Raw genomic sequence first — 20732 nt, 5'->3', positions numbered from 1 at the left:
TATTTATTTATTCATTCATTCATTCATTCATTCATTCAATTTATATAGCCACCTATCTCAAACCAGTGACTCTGGGCAGCTAACAATAATAAAATTAACTGAGTTGATTAACTATATAAACCTATGCAACAAACCATGATTTTTATAAATGTGGGTTAGTGCACACAACTAGTAGTCTCAAAAATAGTCCCACCAAAGTACAAAGGAAATGTGAAGTTTAAAGAAATTGAAAAGGCATCTGTCAGGGATGTTATAAAAAAATATTCTCAGAACAGATGACCAGACTGATTTGCCAACAGATCCACCAGAATGTTTCAAATAGGTTAAGAAAGATTTTTTCTTTTGTATGTATGTTGTATTATGTAATCTTAGAGGGAGTATTTACTAAGTGTACAAACTTAGTATCCAGAGGTTCCTTTTCCCAAGGCTTTCATTGCAGGCCTTGAAAACTTGCAGATAATTAAAATCAATTCAGCAGCCACTTCTAATAAATTCATAGACAGATATGATCAAGAATGTGAAAAAAAATGAAAATTGTGCATAAATAATAGCTCACATTATTTGCATCTATTGTCTTCAATATTTTAGATTTTAGTGTGATACTATAAATTACAGCCAGCCAGTCTAGGAATCTTCATGGGTGGAAAATATGGGCTTTTCTCCATATAAGAAAGCAAGTTCTTAGATATTTTAGCTGCAGAGGTGGGGAAAATGAAAGCTTGGCAGGATGTTAACCATGTCCATAGCTCAGTGGTAAAATGTTTGGTCTCAAGTTCAATCCTTGGCAAGTCGTTAAAAGGATGACTGGAGGGGGGGGAACCTCTACGAGAGACCCTACAAAATCAGTATCACTGAACCACAGGAGATCAGATGGAGATGATTTGCTTCCTGTGTTTCTATCTGCTAAAAAATAGGTCTGAGGAACAATGTTTCTTGTGATCAGGAGGTAACACCTTATTCTGCATATTTTCTACTTGAGATGGGGGGTTTGCTTTTATGCATATTCTTTCTTCTTTTTCTCCTGTTCCAAGCCGGAGAGGGGGAAAAAATGCAGGTTCAATCTTAAGACCGTATTATTTCCAATCAAATGTCTTTCTGTAAATGTGGTATGTGATCCCTTGCAATTGTATTCAAAAGGTAAGCGTCCTAACAGTCAGGAATCACGCTGAGACAAGGAATAGGTCTCTAGTGTTTATTGCTGCTACATAAGACAGAAAATCCCAACAAACTGAAGAAGCGTGGGAAAAACCCAGACAGATAAACCCCGAAAGTTAAGGCGGGTCTGATCTGTGTCTCTTTGAATGGCTGCTTAATTCCTCAGTACTACGCATGCGTTTTCCCCCCTGGATAGAGGCCTCCTCCTGCTCGCCATCAGTACTCATGACAGTAAGAAAGCGAACTATGCTTTTATTTGAAACCAGCAATCTTTGTGTAATTCTTTTTATAGCATGCTAAAAGGTTATAGGGTTGGAAAAGGCACTGTGTTTCTCAAATAAAAGTTTGTTTGTAGTTGTTTCAATGAGTGTTCGTAAGTGAAGGCTTGTTCCTGCCAATTTGAGGATCAGTAGTGACACTCTACACCAGAACTACACTTTAAGTAATCAAGAGCAATTGAAAGCAACTTCTGGATTTTGGAGAATTCTATTTTGGGAATAGTGAGATGAATTCTGTAATTTCTTCCTTTTTAAAAAAGAGGTAATACAGCATGCTAAAATCAGAAGTCTGGTAGCACCTTTTCAGAGTACCAAATTTTAGTAAAAGGCATAAGCTTTTGTGAAGTTGACTTCACCAGATGCATGGAGAGGCTAAACTGATGGATTTAAATTGGGATGAGGTGGGCAGGGGGAGAAATAAGGTGATGATGCAGATATAGGTTACATATGAGACAGATTACAAGTACCTTATCAATTAACAATTACAACATATTAAAAGTCTATGGTGTTTATAAGACCTTCTGAGACAATCTGAAACTTTTTGAAGCATGTGAGTTCAGCATTCTCTTGCTCAATTGTGCTAGTGAAGTTTCTTTGTTCCAGAATAGCTACCTTGAAATCTGTAATGATGTATCCTGGGAGGTTAAAATGCTCTGTTATTATTTCGTCCTTGTTTGAGTCCCGATAACAAACTTGTGCCATTAATACTTTTACACGAAGTCTGACCTGTTTGTCATATGTAGACTCCAAAGGGACATTGCTGGAGATGAAGGCATATATTACGCTAGAGGAAGAGCATGTCACTGTGAAGTTTTTCGGGCCTGTGATGATGCTGTGGATGTAAATATGGGGGCAAAGTAGACATCTGACTTGGTTGTAGGGTTTGGTTTGGGTAATAGGCCTGCCACCCAATGCCTGAGAAAGTGAAGTGTCATTGTCTAGCATGGATTGATGGGCAGTGATAAAAATTTGATACATAAATAAATAAAATTAATAATGCATTTGAGTGGCTTGAGCTGCAAGCTGTAGGAGACAACCAGTGATGTTCTATTGTTCTGTTTTTGTGGTTATCATTTAATAGGTTCTCCCTAACTCTATTGATCTGGCTCTATTGATTTGTCTGTTGGTCTTGCCATGTGGGTAGTTCAGCCTCTTAAAAGCTTGGTTTAATTCCATCAATCAAGCATCTCTGTGAAGTAGGTCAGAACAAATGTGGTTGTAGCATACAGCTTGTGTATAGATGATAGAATTATGTATTCTAGGTGGAAGTGATATGTGTGGCAATCTGTAGGTTTCCCGTGTAACATGGTGTTTATGTCTCCATTAAATCCATGTATAGATTTACCATGACATCAAGTAGACTTGTAGATAGGTTGAGGCTAAGACTGATGGTAGTGTGGAAATTGAGGTGTTGATGGAATTAGATGAAAGATTACTTTTCATGTTCCAGAAGGTAAAAATATTATCATTGAATCTCAAGGAAAGAAGTTTCAGGGGATAAGAGTGTAGGCACTATTATTCTAAGTCAGCCATGAAAATGTTGGCATATTGTGTACCCATGGCCATGCAGGTATATGTTGCCAAAGGTAAAATAGTTATATGCATAAAGGCACACAGTCTGGTGGCAAAGGGTGATGCATTGACATCAGTGATGTTTCTGATGCCTATTAAAAGACAGACCACAAAAACAGAACGATCAGTTGTCACCTACAGTTCAAAGTTCAAGCCCCTCAAGTGCATTATTAACTAGACAACCCTGTGACCCGTTGGGTCATCCTTTGAAAGAAAGTTAGTGCAGTCTGACGTGACCAGAATGAACATTAAATTTTAGGCTGACCATGCTTTTTTTACCCCAATGCTGGACAGTCCCGTGATCATCTAAGAAGAGTATATATGATAAATAGAAAAATAATTATAGTGGCAAACAAACTTCAATAATAAGTCAATATTTACTTACCTAAACAGATAAACGGAATGACCACGGGCAGGCAAAAAAGCAGTGGGAGTGGCAGCAACTTCCAACTTCCTGCCAGCTTCGCCTTTGACTTTGCTTGTGGGAAATTGGCAGGGAACATCAGAAGTCATGACCACAAGGACTCTGCAACGGCCACAACTTTGCAAACAAAACTGATCTGAACATCACGGAAATTTCAATTCCACAGGAGTAACGGGTCCTGGATTTTTTACACATTCTTTAAGTCCTTGATTTAAAAATTGTTGCATTATAATGCACCATTTGAGCTAACTTGAGGTTACAAATAGACAAACAGATAAACACAATAAGAGTTTTAGTATATAGATAAGCTACAACCCATACTGGATAATGACACTTTATTTTCTCACGCATTGGGTGGCAGACTTGCACACGAACACCCACCCAATCAGAAGCAGATTCTCACAAGCAATCAGAAACTATGGAAGATGATGCTAACATGGAAGTAGACGCTGTACTTAACTAACCCAAATGTCTGTGTTGCCCCCACATTCACAGCAACACCACTATCACAGGCCACAACAACTTCACATACAAGATTAGAGGCACCTTCACATGCTCTTCCTCTAGTATAATATATGCCATCATCTGTCAGCAATGCTCCTGTGGATTCTAAGTAGAACAAACAGGCCAGACCGTGTACAAACGAATTAATATACAGAACTGAAAAACAATGAGTTTTTTTAACACATTATAATTATTAATTGGTAAGATACTTGTAGTCTCACAGGTAACCTGAATCTGCATAACCACCCTGTTCCTTCCCACTTCCCCCATCTCATCCAAATGTGTTTACATTAGTTTAGCCACTTCATGCATCTGATGTGGAACGTAATTCAACGAAGTGTGCTCATTGAAAAGACACTACCAGATTCCTTTTGATTTTTGGATATTATTGCCTAATACAGTTACTCTCCTATTATTTGCACACTAGTAATTCACTAGGGACCAAATTGCCAATATCCGCTGGATAATGGAAAAAGCCAGGGAGTTTCAGAAAAGCATCTATTTCTGTTTTATTGACTATTCTAAAGCCTTTGACTGTGTGGACCATAACAAATTGTGGCAAGTTATTAGTGGTATGGGGATACCAAGTCATCTTGTCTGCCTCCTGAAGAATCTGTATAACGACCAAGTAGCAACAGTAAGAACAGACCACGGAACAACAGATTTGGTTTAAGATTGGGAAAGGAGTACGGCAGGGCTGTATACTCTCACCCTACCTATTCAACTTGTACGCAGAACACATCATGCGACATGCTGGGCTTGAGGAATCCAAGGCTGGAGTTAAAATTGCTGGAAGAAACATTAACAATCTCAGATATGCAGATGATACCACTTTGATGGCTGAAAGCGAAGAGGAACTGAGGAGCCTTATGATGAAGGTGAAAGAAGAAAGTGCAAAAGCTGGCTTGCAGCTAAACCTCAAAAAAACCAGGATTATGGCAACCAGCTTGATACCTGGCAAATAGAGGGAGAAAATGTAGAAGCAGTGAAAGACTTTGTATTTCTAGGTGCAAAGATTACTGCAGATGCTGACTGCAGTCAGGAAATCAGAAGACGCTTAATCCTTGGGAGAAGAGCAATGACCAATCTCGATAAAATAGTTAAGAGCAGAGACATCACACTGACAACAAAGGTCCGCATAGTTAAAGCAATGATGTTCCCTGTAGTAACATATTGCTGCGAGAGCTGGATCATAAGGAAGGCTGAGAGAAGGAAGATAGATGCTTTTGAACTGTGGTGTTGGAGGAGAATTCTGAGAGTGCCTCAGACTGCAAGAAGATCAAACCAGTCCATCCTCCAGGAAATAAAGCCAGACTGCTCACTTGAGGGAATGATATTAAAGGCAAAACTGAAATACTTTGGCCACATAATGAGAAGACAGGTCACCCTGGAGAAGATGCTGATGCTAGGGAGAGTGGAGGGCAAAAGGAAGAGGGGCCGACCAAGGGCAAGGTGGATGGATGATATTCTAGAGGTGACGGACTCGTCCCTGGGGGAGCTGGGGGTGTTGACGACCGACAGGAAGCTCTGGCGTGGGCTGGTCCATGAAGTCACAAAGAGTCGGAAGTGACTAAACAAATAAACAACAATTCACCTTTAGAGAAGGGTAATTATAAAGTTATTTATGCTTGCTTAGCTACAGTTTTGATGCACAGATAAATTTAGTATCTTTTGAATAAACTGCTACAGAAAATGGGTTAGTGCTCCTATGGAGAACTTTCTAGTGACTGAAATTTCCCCTAACTTGTGGGAAAGCATAAGTTGATACAGTGGCTAGGTTTACACTCCTTGCCATGATGTAGTTTGCTTCTTTTGGCTTAATGTGATGTTATGAACCTACTCAGTATGTACAAAATATCTTATTATGGAGTAATTAATCATTGACTATTTCTTACTCATAAGTGACTAATAAACATTTGCATAGGGTGTGAACTTGAGATAGAAACAAGTCCTGGCATATTTTGGTTGGAGATGGAAGCTTAGTGAGTAGTAGTATAGGTTGGGATGTTGTGTTTATTCCTCAAAATAATATTCTCTGTAAGTTGCATTATTTCAAAATTTTAAAATCTAGCAGATACAGAAAAGTCCATCTGTCAAATGGAAAACACTGGCTTAAATGAAGTCATGATTAAACTATGGTTTATATGAAGTAGAAAATGTAACAAGGCAGTATGGGTTGTAAACATAAGCACAGATAATTTAGATATTTTGGGGGGGGGGGTTAATGGGAGACCTAGCACTATGTTTCTTTTAACAATCCTGAATGCAATCTGAAACTATCACAGCACCTGGTAGAGCTTAATTTGAACGTTTATCATCCCCTCCCACATTCCATTTCAAGGCCTAGGATTTCAACATTCAGTCAGCCTTTTGGCCCATGGTTCTTTCTCCGCTTTTGTAACAACTTGTGAGATGAAGAAATATGGGGGCACTTCAAAAACCTTTACATTTTCACTACTTTTACATTGCTCTTGTAAAACCTACTAAGGATTCTGGAAAATTTTAAAACAGAATGATAGAAGTGGAATTCTGTTTGTCAGAGCAAATGGGTGGACAAAAATACATTAACCACCACTGGATTCTTCGCAGCCAGACTTTGCTCCTGGAAACAAACCTACTGGCTGATGATTATAGGCAATGAAGACACAAAGCAGCAGAAAAGGTGAGTTGGCTTTTCCAGTCCAATGCAGCAGCCTCACTAAGTGAGATTCTTCATTGCCACAAGTTGTTGGCTACCTGCTCAAGGCAGCTGGAGAACAGAGTGCCCCTTTGAATCACAAGCTTTCCCCTTTCTTTGTAGAGAGGGAGTTGACTCTGCTCCCTGGAAAACTCTCCACCCAACTCAGAGCACATAAAAACGCTATTTTTATGCTTATTTGTCTAATGGCCTATTAGGTAAATCTCGCCTACTTACCTAACCAATTCAGTAGCTATTTTTAAAAGTCATTTTTAGAATCGGAGTTATCTCAGATATTCTAATATTTTTCCCTTGTTTAACCTTCCCTCTTTGGGAGGGGAGTCATTTTAAATTCCGAGGCTGGGTTCCTGTCTGGTAAATGCGCATGCTTACCAAGCAAAGTCTCTGCGGCCAAGGGCTAATTTATTAAGAGGGGGACGAGTCCTGCAGTTCGAGATACTTGAACCTGACACCGGCGCGGAAGCTCTTTTGCCTAACCCTAGAAGTACGACTGGGAGGGTTCTGATCAGTGGCAGCTCAGCACTTTCCACAAGGGCAGAGGCGCTGTACTTCGACGGCGTCCCAGGTCTCGGCCCAGATTTTGCTCCTTCCAAAATTGGGTGGTTACCGATTCTCGCCCCATTTCCAGGATGGCCAGCTCAGCCACCACGGCTGCTGGGCAGGGCCTCGGTTCATCCCCAGAGCGACAGCGGACTAATTGGATCAGAAAGTCCCTCCCGCCCAGTTGCGGGCAGGGGGGTGGAGGAAACTTTCCGTTTCCCCTGCCTTGCTAAAGCCGGGCCTTCTTTGCCCGAAGCAGCCCAACTCCCGCAACGTCTTCCTGGGAGTCTCCGGGGTCTGCCCGAGTCCGCCCATCGCCCGGGAGGCGGGCCAGGCGCCCCTGCGCTAGACGTCCTGCAGCTTGAAATAGGGGGAGGGGCTCTCGGGCCGGAACGAGCGCTCGCCGGAGCCAGCCGAGAGGGAGGCGGATTGATCCAGCCAGAAGGGGCTTGCGGAAAGGTGCCTTCCCCAGCTGCCTGTTGCCCCAGAGGAGCCCCGAGACTTTCCGCTCGGCGGGAGTCCTCAGAGCAGCCGTCGGAAGAGGTGAGTCTCCTAGTAACCCTGCTCCCCGTGGGCTGGAATGGGGCTGGACTTAATTGCGGCGCCTCCACGAGCTGAGCTGAATCCCCACGCCGAAGAAGGGGGCTCGCGAGCGGAGGGGGGTTCCTCCGCACCCTCCTCCTCGTTCGCAGCGGAGTGCTTCCTGGACCTGCGTGTCGTCCCCCGCCCCAAACAAGTTCGAGGGCACCCTTTCACTCCTCGCTCGTTTCCCGCCGCGCTGGGCTGTTCGGGAAAAGGGTCCTGAAAGTAGGAAGACAGAGGGCGATTGTCCTCGCGCGGCTGCAGTGCCGAGGACGGAATACTGTAGCGGCCGGAGTCCCGAGGGGGCGGAGAGGAGTCGCGGCCGGCGCGGGGGGCTGTTCGCCTCCTGTGCAGCCTTCGCAGCCGCCCCGCGGCGGCTTTGGGTCTCCCTCCCACGTTGCTCGCTGCTGGCAGGGAGGGAAGGGAACAGCTGTCCCGGTTGAAACTGCCACACCTACTTCAGAGTTTCTGCGGAGGAAGGCATCCCTTGTACGTATTGGGTTCGTATCCTGGCATCCGCTATCAGAGGGCTTTGTTTCGTTGCCGAGAGGGGGTTTTAGTTCTAAAAATGAGGCAGAGGGGAATCGATGAATAGTCGGGACCCGGATCCTTTAATCTTTCGTGCGCCCCTCGGATCCTCGGCAGGGTCTTCGGGGCGGGAATCCACTTGCCGTGAAGCAGACTGAGGGGTCCTGAGGTGGGAAGGAGGGAGACGGAAGGCGGGCGAGGGGTCTCCGGTTGTGAAGGCTTTTTAGTGAGCTGTTTCTCCTGCTGAAACCCGAAGCTCCGGGCCCTGCAGGGAGTTGGCAGAACTCTTGATAAATAGAAGAGGCAGAATTCGCTGCGGAAACCATCGCCCTGCCCCAGTCCTGTACTTTTACAGGATTTAGACAAAAGTGCTTGTTTGCAGCTCTCATTTTGCATGGCATGCCTTTTTCCCCATCTTCATAAAAGCAAGAACCGATGGCAAAAAAAGTAAAGTATGGTAAAGCAAGAAACTGTGGTCTAGCTGCAGAGTATAGTGGCTAGGAGCACTAGGAGCTTTCCATCTGGAAGCACCTGTAGCTTCAAGTCCTAGTAACCCTCTTCTTCCTGCTATTTGTACTTTCAGATTCAGCATCTTGCTTTAATAATACCTTAATATTTGGGAGAAACCATCCAAAGACAACCTAGAACTGTTCCTCTTTACTCACCAATGTGAAATTTGCTGTCGGTGAGAGAATTAAGTAAGATTTTACCTGCTTAAATGGGATATGCCCAAATCAGGCTGAGAACACAATAGGACATCATAATATGATGGAGTTTTGAGGGACAGAGGAGCTCTGGTCCCGATTTTGAGATGAGCTCGTACTTTTCTAGAGATGAGTGATGTCAAATGACAGGAGCCATTCCTATAAAGGAAAAAAAAAATCTGGGTAAAGTTGGACAAGATGGTTGAAGAAACAGAAAGATAAAATTGAGACTTTTAGAGAAATAAAATGGGAGTTATACTTCTGATTAAGTATCTGCTGCAGACTTCCACTGATGGGTTGTTTTGGAAATAAACCTCTTTTTAACTGGGAAACATATCTCAAAATGCTGGCCAAGCAGAAACCAGGCATATTCTCAACTCTTGTGACTTCGTTATGTGGCTTCAAAAAATTCTGGATTTCTCTGATCAGAAGGAAAGAGGTTCATATGCTATACTCATATTCTAACATGTGGAATGCAATACCGATTTTGTGGAGAGAAAAGGCTATCTATGCTTTGTCCTTTCTTGATTTCGAAGAGGTCAGAAACTCTTCAAGAGAAATGTCAGAGGAGCTTTTCAAGCTGTACAAACTGAACCAGTCTAACAGCTTTCTGTGCCAGCTAAATTTTCTATACTTTTTCTTTGAAGAGTTAGTCAAATAAGGGACAAAGCTTCAAGTGATTCAAATATCTCTTTCTAACTTTTGCATGACTTCAAAAGATGGTGTAAGATCCAATCAAATTAACTATGAGACTACTTATATTGGAATATCTGTTTTAGTAATGCGTAATATTATAAACCTCTCTGAGGATTTCTTACCTTGTGAAAAGAGTTGAAATCTTGTTTTAAAAATAACATTTAATTAGATTTCTCTCTGAACAATGTGCAAAGGATTTACATATCCTATGGAGAGAATAAAAATGACAGTGACTGAATTGCATCTATAATGCAGAGAATAAAATTACACTGACTCACCTATCTCTAGACATGAGCTGAACTTAAGTGGAGCAGGAATGGAATTCTTTGTAATATGTTGCACAATAAGATACCTGATGTTTTATTGAAGGGTTGTTTGTTCCAAGTCTTCTGACAGCTATGACTACTGAAGGAACAAAATGGTTGCTTAACCTGTCACAAATGCTAGCTAGGAGGTAGAAATATATGAGTTATGCTACAGATTTGTGTTTCCTTGCCATGGGAGCCAGGATTAGGCAGCAATTTCAGTTAAGTACTTTTTTTCCTTTTACTTGCATTCCTGAGGACAAAATATCATACCCTCTCCGGTATCCCAAGTATGGGTGTGTGCTGTCTTTGCTCAGAACAGAAACAAGCTTCTCACCTCTTCTCAGGGGCATTTAACTTCACAATTTCCCAAGGGTGGGAGGTGAGCCTAATTTTTCAAGATGACTAAGATGCTATCTGTATACCCAGAGGAGAGCTATTTTGTGTGCTTTTAAGCAAAACAAATTTGCCAGTATGGCTTGTGGGAACAATAGGGTTCCCATAAAAGAGTCACTAACTGTGGGACTTCCAGCTATCTCTAGTTTTAGGGACAAAGTCTTACTCTTCCTGGCAGTGAAATTGCTCACTCAGTACCTGGAGGGTGAGATCTTGTTGCATAATAGAGATATGTATTAAGGCAGAGATGCGTATTTAAGGTCAATAGCTCTTTCAGAGTCCTAGCAGTGATGCCTAAGCAACTTAATGGGATGAATAGGTAGATTCCATTTTATTAAGATTTGTATTGAATTAGGCAAAGCTGAAATACGGCTTCTACAAACTCGCCTTTAAAAGGGCTACTGAGTACCATACAAAATGGGAATGTTTTTAAGGCACAGCTGCTACTTTGTTGCCAAGCTTTCCAGCAATTTAAGTGTAATCCATTGTATGCATTGTATACACTGTATGGTGAAAGGTCCCCTGCGCAAGCACCAAATCATGTCTGACCCTTTGGGGGGGACGCCGCTTTTGCGAACGTTTTCTTGGCAGACTATAGAGCGGGGTGGTTTGCCATTGCCTTCCCCAGTTGTCACCTTCCCCAGCAAGCTGGGTGCTCATTTTACCGACCTCGGAAGGATGGAAGGCTGAGTCAACCTGAGCCGGCTACCCGAGAATCCAGCTTCTGCTGGGGTTGAACTCGGGTTGTGGGGAGAGTTTTGGTTGCAATACTGCCACCTACCACTCTGCGCCACACAAGGCTCATGCATTGTATTGGTCCCATAAATAATCATAAATATATAAAAGAGGACTACAATTAAAGCAAATTATTAAATTTGATTTAGCTATTTTCTAATTTTTTTTTTAACTGAGATTTTGGTGAGGTTAAAACTTTGTAGATTCTTCAGAACTTAATAGAGAGATTATTTAGATTTCACCGCAATCAAAAATTATTCCCTGTGCCCAATGGATAATCCAGCCCTGCTTCATTCTGGAGCAGGTTGGGTTGATGCAAGGAACTCATTAAGTTGCATATCACAACCATTTGTATTCTTATTATTCTGTAACACATCTATGGGTTGAATTTAGTACATTTCTCAGCAAATTATTCAGTTCTTTCATGGAGGATATTACTCGGGCTAATATGAATTATGAATTCTTCTACTATGTGTAAAGATGCTCTATTTTTTCTGAGGGTAAAAAGATTGAGACTGTAGATTGAGCTAAGGAATCTGAACATAAAATTTTGTAAACTATTGTTTCAGAGAGGCCTTCTTGTAAACTAACTGCACTTCTTTTAAGAGTGTTTTGGGGAATCAATCAAGTTGTATTGTTTGAACTTTTGAAAAGTGCTGTTGAAAAGCTCTAAGACTTCACACTGTTGTATTACAAAGCAAAGAGAAACCATTCTCAGCTATGTTGAGAAGCCCTTACTGTTAGTTGGTGACAATTGTGTTACAGAATCTACACAGCAGCAGAGCTTGGATTAATCTGTCAAATAGACTTCCGGTCTCAATCCATCTCCTGGAGAACAGATACACTTTTGAGAACATAAAAGCTATCCTTTTCTGCTTTAACCTTTACACTAATGTTACATGGGTTTCTACTATTTGGGGAGGGAAGAAGAGAGAGGTATGAATGCTGGCTTGTCATTTGTGCTGATACTTTCCTTGCTTGAACCACAATCTATACACAAGCTGTAGCTGAGTCTTCCTACACAGTTCTTTGTAGCCATTACTGAGCTGTCATGCCAACAAATGGGTTTAGGCATAATCTTGGTCACTTGACATGAAAATCACATGCCTCAGCATTGGATGTTTAAATGCATGGTATTGCATTAAGAGTAATTTTCTTGATATTTACATTGTAGTATTGGGTATTATGTGTGGCATAATCATGGTAGGTTACAGTGAGTTTCTTTTACAAATTAGCCATCCTTCATATACTTTATAACAAGTTGAGACAACATTTCTGCTATGCAGGAATTAAAATACTTTAGGTATGTCAAAGATTCTTAAGTCATGTGATTTAAGAATACAGTAAACCTATGATTTAATAAACTAGTAGAGGGCAGGACTGTCAATTAGACTCAAATGTCAGTTAAATCTGAATGGGATTTTAATGCATGAGTAAAATGACAAATGGGGTTTTATGCATGCATCAAAGGGTGTTAGTAAAGGTAAAGGTTTCCCTTGACGTAAAGTCCAGTCGAGTCCGACTCTAGGGGGCGGTGCTCATCTCCGTTTCTAAGCCTTGGAGCCGGCGTTGTCCATAGGACACTTCCGGGTCATGTGGCCAGCATGACGACACGGAACGCCGTTACCTTCCCGCCGAAGCGGTACCTATTGATCTACTCACATTTGCATGTTTTCGAACTGCTAGGTGAGCAGGAGCTGGGATTAACAACGGGAGCTCACCCCGCCGCGCAGTTTCGAACTGCCGACCTTCCGATCGACAGCTCAGCGGTTTAACCTGCAGCACCACCGCGTCCCCAAAGGGTGTTAAACCTGCATAAAATGATGAACAGATGTTGTCTGTTGTTTCTAAAGTCTGCTCAGCCAAGGTCCACTAAATTGAAAGTGGACTGCAGTTAGAAATATATATAGCTGCCTATTCTCAGGTGTTCTCTAGTGGGCTATAAACCTAAAGGGTTACATTTGTAAGCAAAGTTGTGCCCACGAGTTCACAGGATCTCTTAATTTTCCAAGCACTTAATGTGTGCCATATTAAGTGCTATCTCAGTAATCAGTACAACAAATGTCTTAGACTACTAGTATCCTTGTGTTAAAATGGAAGAAATGAAGATGAGAGAGACTATTACTAAGATAAAGCAGTGAATTCACGGGTAGGTTGAAATTGAAGTAGGCTTATATACCATGTGAAGTATTTGTGAGTCCTGATATATTATTTTCATCACTATAAACAAAGAGACCCAATTACATGCAGTCAGTTATTACTATTGTATTAATATAGATTAACTACCCTTTAAATGTCCTCCAAGCCATCAAAAAAGTAAACTCTAATATATGCAATAGCAGTATAAAGCTTAGGTTAACAATTGGGTTTATCAAACTCCAATAAATCTCAGGATGATCAGTTTATTTTGAATTATTAGCCAGCATCAGTCCTTCCAAAATGATGGTATAATACAATTCTATACACTTGTGTCATTCTGTCCAACTCAAGAGTGTCATTATTTCTTATATATTACATTGTTATGTTAGCTATTGTACAGTCTCAAAATGTGGAATACAAAAGTAACATTTCATTCAGGGCTTGCTTGTTACAAACTGAATTAAATACAAGTTGTCCCCAGATACAACTTCATTCTCCAAATCAGGAAAAAAAGAATCTTGGGCCTGCTTACTCTTGTTGGCTACCAGAGTTTTCTTTATATTTGTACTTTTTCAATGTAGTAAAATATACAAAACAAGAACAAAGACAGAAAAAGAGAAAAAGAAATTTAAAAACCTGCATTCATGCCTTCCATCCTTCTTTCTGTCCGGTAATTATCACCTTAAACCTTTCCCCAACCTCTTTGTCCCTTTTTGGTATCTACCAGAGTTTTCAACTATTCACTGAAATAGGAATGCGCAATTTTTCTGGAGCCGCTACATGTATTTCATAATTAAGTAGCATGCTGCGGGAAGGATGTCAGACCAGGAAGAAAAAAAGTGACAAGTGAGGACAAACATTTAGTTAGTATTAAATACAGTGTAATTACTCCTCTCTCACTCGAGGGACAAATAACCAGACTCAAATTATCTTACTCTGGACACTTTATGTGAAGGCTGAGCTCTCTGGAGATGGGTCTAATGCTGGGAAAGGTGGAAGAAAGATGAAGAGGATGACCAGCAAGGTGGATGGACTCAGTTACAGTGGCAATGAGTGCATCATTGGAAGACCTGAAAGACCAGGTTAGGGACAGAGCATCATGGACAAAATCTATCTTTATGGTCACTAAGAGTCGATACCAACTTGATGCCACATAATCATTTCTCATGTATTTAATAATTGTCCTGCCATATTATTAATTACAATTCAGGGAGAAGTTTTGTGGTGTCCTAAGGGAGGGCTGCACCCAAGATTTTGAGGCTAGTGACCTTGGGTTGTATGTTTCTGATTAAAAAGGGTGATTATCTTATACATTGCACATGGTTTTTAAAGCACAATGTTAATAATACTTGTCAAAACTCAAAGTGGAAACAGTTAAATATTAATACCTTTTTTTTTAAAGCGGATTAAATTTCTCATGCGCACTATTAAGAATAACAATAGTTATTCTATTATAAAAGTCAAATATTCTTCCCATTGAGACAGTAAATTATTAGTGTCTTTTATTGATATATTAGCTTAATTTCTACAAACTTTAAATCTTGAAGTCTGTTGTCTGTATTTCAAAAATACAAACTTCAGTAGGTTCATTTTGATTGGACTTTTATTATCTCTATAATTGTAAGGTTCGACTTGTTTGTTCTACATTAAGAAGGATGTATAGAACTATATAAATCAGAGTTTGTAGGCTGCCATGTACTGGATTCTGTCAAGACACTCATTAGTTTTAGTATTAATGAATTAACAGCATGAGAATCTGATAACTCAGCTTCAAATGTTTTGAATGGCTATAGTCACAGATGTTTACAGGGTTCATACAGCAATGTTTCTTAAAGTATGTTCTAGGGAACATTGGTCTCAGTGTTGGGGAGGTCCTGTGAATGTTATGGCAGTTCGAATTATTTTCTTTATGAAATCGTACTTCACACATTGAAATGTCTGCATATGCAAGCTCATACGTTTCTAATTGATTGCCATTATTACAAATATAGTAAAATTATGTTTATTTAAATATAAATATTTTTCTTTAAAAATAAGGAAAGTATTATTAAAATATTTTTATTTCTATACTTTTTTTTAGATGAGAGTGATACACATTCCTTTTTTTTTTTAAAGCTGTTCTATGGTCTTGAGAAGTTTAACACTATAATCTCCCTGCTGTAGAAGTTTGCTTTCAGTATTTGAGCCCAGTGCGGCCACTTTCTAAATGGAAGTGTATCACAAACAAGCACAATGATCCAAATCTAGAAACTACTTTTTATAATCTTCTTGACATAAATCTATAGAGATAGTAGCTGAAATAGAAATCATGGGTTTGAAATTGTTCAGAACATAATATATCTTTCCAATTTTCCATGTAAAAAGCTGCTGAGTTGGTGAAGCTGCATGGCTGAATGGCTTGCGAAAGGTTATGGTTTTAAGGACAGGTTTCTGCATTAAAACCCCAAATTTCTATTGCAAGGCTTTGGGTTCTGCAGCTGGCAACATTCTTTCTCTTGAGCTCCAGTTTTGAAGAGGATTGCCATTGCTTCTTCAGTGTTCTTTAAATGTATCTAACTGTACTGATCACAACACTGATGTATTTAAGGAAAAACTCTATTTTCCAGGTATATGTTGTATGACAAGAGAGCCAGTGTGGCATAGTGGTTAAAGGGACCAGCCTAGAAACCAGGAGACCATGTGCTCCCTTAGGCACAGAAGCCATCTGGGTGACCTTGGGCCATTTGCTCTCTATCAGCCCCAAAATAGCGTCAGGCTCTGCAACAAGCTGGCTGAGCAACAAATCTTTCATCACATCATACATTGGTGGCTTCACCATGAGAATTAGACAAGCACATTGCAAAAAAAAAAAATCCTGCAACCAAGTAGAACAAATGCTAAAAAGAAGAAAAAAATGCTGTTTCTAGGGAGTATGATAGAGCTGATTTACTGTGCCAAGATGCTATCTCTGTTAAAAATATGTATAATGAAACAACACATTAGGAAAAGGCTTTATTTTGTGTGGGACTGATCATTTCATATTACAGAGAAAGAATCATATTGAAAATAAATTATGGTCAGCTGTGGAACAGCTTCAGGAATTACAACCTGACCTTTAAAACGGTAACATTATTTGTTTCTCATATCTGTTTTTTTAAATTTTAAATTTTTTAAATTTGTTTTCTTTATGTAAATAACTCAAGGCAGCAAACATACCAAATACTCCTTCCTCCTCCTCTTTTCCCCACAACAACCACCATGTGAGGTGAGTTGGGCTGAGAGAGAGTGAGTGGCCCAAGGTCACCCAGCCAGCTTTCATGCCTAAGGCGGGACTAGAACTCACAGCCCCCTGGATTCTAGCAAGGTGCCTTAGCCACTAGACCAAACTGGCTCTATTACTTAAAAGGGGGCACTGAGACATTGTGTGGTTGGAGAGGAAATAATGCACTTGCTTTCATGCATTCTACATTCTTAAGCATTAGGAATCTTCAAAGCTTTTTCAGTATATGGCAAAAATATATAATTTTGTTACAAATAACTGTTTGTTACCTGCTATTTGAAAAGTTTTCCTATAATCAGGAAAGGGTGTAGCCTATCTTTCTGCACAGATGCCTTTTAAAAAAGGAAGGGGGCATTCAGGCAGATGGACTTTCATATATAGCCTACAGCAATAAAGTCTAGGGAACGTATTTTGCCACTCTTTTCTTAGATTGTATGAACTAGGTCAGAGGAATAACACAAAATAACTTAGTAGGATTTTTATGTTTTAAAATTAAAACATTAAAGCAAATTGTTGACAGCCTCCCTTTTGTATAGTAACGTCTAAGCAGATCAGTCGGGAAGCAAAATATCAACTGAAAGGAAGAAATTGAGATTATACATGTTTACAAGGAATAATTTGAAGGGAGGTGGAATGTAAGATAAACACAGGAGTATATGTTGCAGAATTGGAAAGTGTTAGGCCTTAAAGCCTAGTGCTCAGTCAGTGGATGCATTCACAGAACGTATTCAGATACAATTTGCTTAAGCAAGCTAACCACAGTTAGTTAGGTTCTTATATGAGAACCAAGATTAAACCATGATTGCAAACCGCCCTGGCTCTCTCAACATAAGCTATAAACCAACCACATTTTGACTTAGAATGTTATGTGAACCCAGCCAATGGAGTGAAGGACATTGTTACATGTAGGTGCGGCTTTATATAGCATTCTCAAAAAATGGATCTCCCTCTTTTGCGAATAGTATATTCTCAAAAAAAAAGGTACAGTACCTTTATCCTGATTTTCAAATCCTAATTTTCAAAATAGCTAAAATGCATTCTTTGTGGTTCTAGGCATCCTTGGATGTGGTTTCTGTTTAAAGAAGAGTGCGAATATCCTGTTTAATATTGAGAGCAGTGGTAAACTAGTAACATCTGGATTCCTTCCTGTGTTGGGCAAAGAGTAATCATCAAGGGTTATCATGGGTGCTAGTCCTTCCCTCATCTCTTCCATCTGTGATCCCCAGACAAGATCATCCCCCAAAGAAGCCCCTAAGTAATGCAGGCTTGGCTGGGGGACAGCTGTAAGCTTTTAAGTTTGCTACTGGGGGATGGTTCTGAATGCTTGCTTTGAGATGGTTGGGATTTTGTTTTTCTTCAAGGAAGCAATTTAATAAACTAGTTACTATGACGTGTGTAAACAGTGAATCTTCCTATCAAAGCAGAGGAACTGATCACAAATAAGCAATAAAAGCATGGAGGTCAGTCAAAGTAACCCATCTTCCTTCCCCTTATTGTGCTTCATTAGGAAACACTTTTATTTTAAGAAATATGTCTTTGGCCTCTCACCCATTTGGATTTTCTGTACTTTCACATATCACCACCACTGAATGTTACCAGAGCTTAATGTAGGACCTAATGATTGATAAAGGGAGTCTGAATGAACAAATCACTTCAGTTTGGTATTTATTTCACAAAGAAAGCCATTCAACATGTGATGTGCAAGTATGATTGCACCTCTATTTCCGTCAGTTTATCTAACGGGCTAAATAGTTGTGTGAGTGCTACTTTAATAAACAATCAGGGCTCATTTGGGGCAGGCCTGCCATGCATACATTTCACAGACCCTAACTTTAGCACACTTTGGTGCTCTTCCCACAGCAGTCTTGGAGGACCTATACAAAAAAGTCCCCTATGAGCTAAGACTGTGACCCTGCAGACAAGGGCTATTGAAACTACCACTCTTGTTCTGCTATACTGTATCCTCTATAAGGATCCTAGGACTCACCTTATAACTCCTCACCTGGAAAAACACCTGGAAAATTCTGATCTTTTTTATGTATAGTTGTTACCAGATCAGCGTGCTTCAGTCTCCTTGAATGTAGCCAAATTTTGTTATGCTGCTTGCAAAACTAGACAGATTTTGATTGTCCATCAATGAACCCACCAATAATTGTAATATTTTTTATTTGGTTTTGTTTTACTTTATTTTTTTTAATGTGTTTCTATCAGTAATTCTTGTCTGTGACCATAATAAAAATTCTATACACATTTCACAAACTTCATTTCCTCTCACAGCGAAGTTTTTAGTATACAGATTCTAGAGGCATCTTATGCCCCATCCATGTTTCTGAAGACCTCTGTTAAAAAGTCATTGAAGTCTATCAGTCTAAAGGTTACAGAATACTCCAGAAAACGTAGTCTTCAAGACCATAGCCTTGAAATGGAAAAGATGGTAGTACTGTCGTAGTTTGGGCATGCTTTGCTGCCTAAGAGTCTGGGCAACTTTCATCACTGAATGAATTCTGCTTTGTATCACAAAACTCCACAGGAGAATATCAGGCCATCTGTCAACTGGAGCTTGGGTGGATCACACAGTAAAACAATGTTTCCAGTATACCAGTAAGGCTACAGATTTGTATGAAAAAGAACAAATTTGATGTTTTGGAATGCCCAAGTCGAAGTCCAGACTTAAACCCCATAGAAATGTTTTGGCAGGACCAGAAATAAGTAGCTCATGGTAGGATACTCTCAAATGTTACTAAACTGAAGCAGTTTGTTATGATGAAATGGACCATATTTTCTTCATGGCGATGCAAGAGACTGATCACCAATTACAGGAAGTGTTTAGCTACAGCTGTTGCAGCTATAAGTGATACAAGCAGTTACTGAATCCAGGGGAGTGATTACTTTTACATACTGGCACATCACATGTCAGATGACTTTTTGAAATAAATGAAGCAAGCACCAAGCATTAGTGTGGTTAGTTTGCTCAGATTCCCTTTATATATCAATAGAACCCACACGCAGCTCTGATAACATTCAGTAGCAACGATATGCAAAATGTAGAAAATCCAAAAGAGGGCAGATACTTTTTCATAGTATTGTATTTTCTGAACATTATTAGTTTAGCCTCAGAGTAAAAATGTTTCTGTGAATAAAAGAATCATAAGTGGACAGAAAAAACAGTGCCTATATGTCAGGCTTAATGGAAAGTTTGCTTGGGCATATGGCCGATGCAAGTATTGAGTTGTATTAAATAAAGAGCAATTTGTAAACCACAGAAATGGGCAGAAATTCCTGAGGTACCAAAGAGAAACTTGAAATTCCTAATGAAACAAGTTGTAAATAAGATATGCTGCCCCAATATTTATTATTGTGTAATGAAGTACTGAGGATTAGATTTGTAGTTATTTTAAAATACATTGCTCATTTTGCTTCAGATTTATTTTGTTCTGGGAGGGGTTATGCTCTACTTGGCTCCATTTGTCCTTGGCTGAGACACTGTGCTCTGTTTGTGGTATCACAGATCCTAAAAATAATTGCAAGCATGAATACCAGGGCAAGGGACATTAATTTTAGACATATAAGAGGAAATTGAGGATATAGCCTTTCCTTGTAATCAAATTATACTTCAGTTCTTTTAGAACAAGTTTGAGGAGTCCCTTCCCATTAATGATCAAGTACAATTTTTTGTTGGGGGGATACCTAACAAGAAATGGGAATATTATGAGACACTGGTGGTAGCTGCCAAATGTGGGAGTGCAACAGAACACAGATCTTTGATGTTGGTCTAGAACTGATTGAATTCTACTCCTCTCAGGGATGGTTTAAGGATGAAATCACTCCCTTTACAACACAAGAGTTTGGAAAGATGAGCAAAACATTTTAAATTCCTTTGGATGTATTCCAGTTTTTTAACATCCTTAAGCTACACTATCCAGAAGCAGACACAGTATTCCAGTAGAGCTCTGAACAAAGCAGAATAGTGTGATTAAATTAATTCTCATGACATGCTTTGGTTGACACAGCATAATAGTACATTAAGTTATAGGAAATGACTGGTGTAAATTACAACTGAGTAATTGCATCTTCTCTCTTTTGCCCACTAACATTTGTCCATCCTTCTCCAAGTCATCTTCTAAACTTTACGTATCAGGAAAACAAACTTAATCTCTATTTTAAAAAAAAACCTGGACATCCTAGCTCACCTTTTTTGGTAAGATTACCCTGGCAGT

General features: G+C 39.9%; 1 protein-coding gene across 6 annotated transcripts in view; it reads left to right on the top strand.

The window, feature by feature from the left end:
• Nucleotides 1-7384: 7384 nt before the first annotated feature.
• The window catches only part of PACSIN3 (protein kinase C and casein kinase substrate in neurons 3), a 29739-nt gene continuing 16391 nt past the window's right edge, over nt 7385-20732 (top strand). Inside the window, exon 1 of one of the 6 annotated variants that reach the window (XM_063289707.1) lies at nt 7385-7714. The gene's annotated coding sequence lies outside the window, so the exon portion shown is untranslated. Of the gene's footprint in view, nt 7715-8159; nt 8254-20732 lie in introns of those variants that run through there. The other 5 variants (XM_063289706.1, XM_063289705.1, XM_063289702.1 and 2 more) reach the window with 5 other exon arrangements.

This window comes from Candoia aspera, chromosome 1 (genome assembly GCF_035149785.1).
Source record: "Candoia aspera isolate rCanAsp1 chromosome 1, rCanAsp1.hap2, whole genome shotgun sequence".
NCBI classification, from domain to species: Eukaryota; Metazoa; Chordata; class Lepidosauria; order Squamata; family Boidae; genus Candoia; species Candoia aspera.
This window is presented reverse-complemented; position numbering and strand designations above follow the sequence as displayed.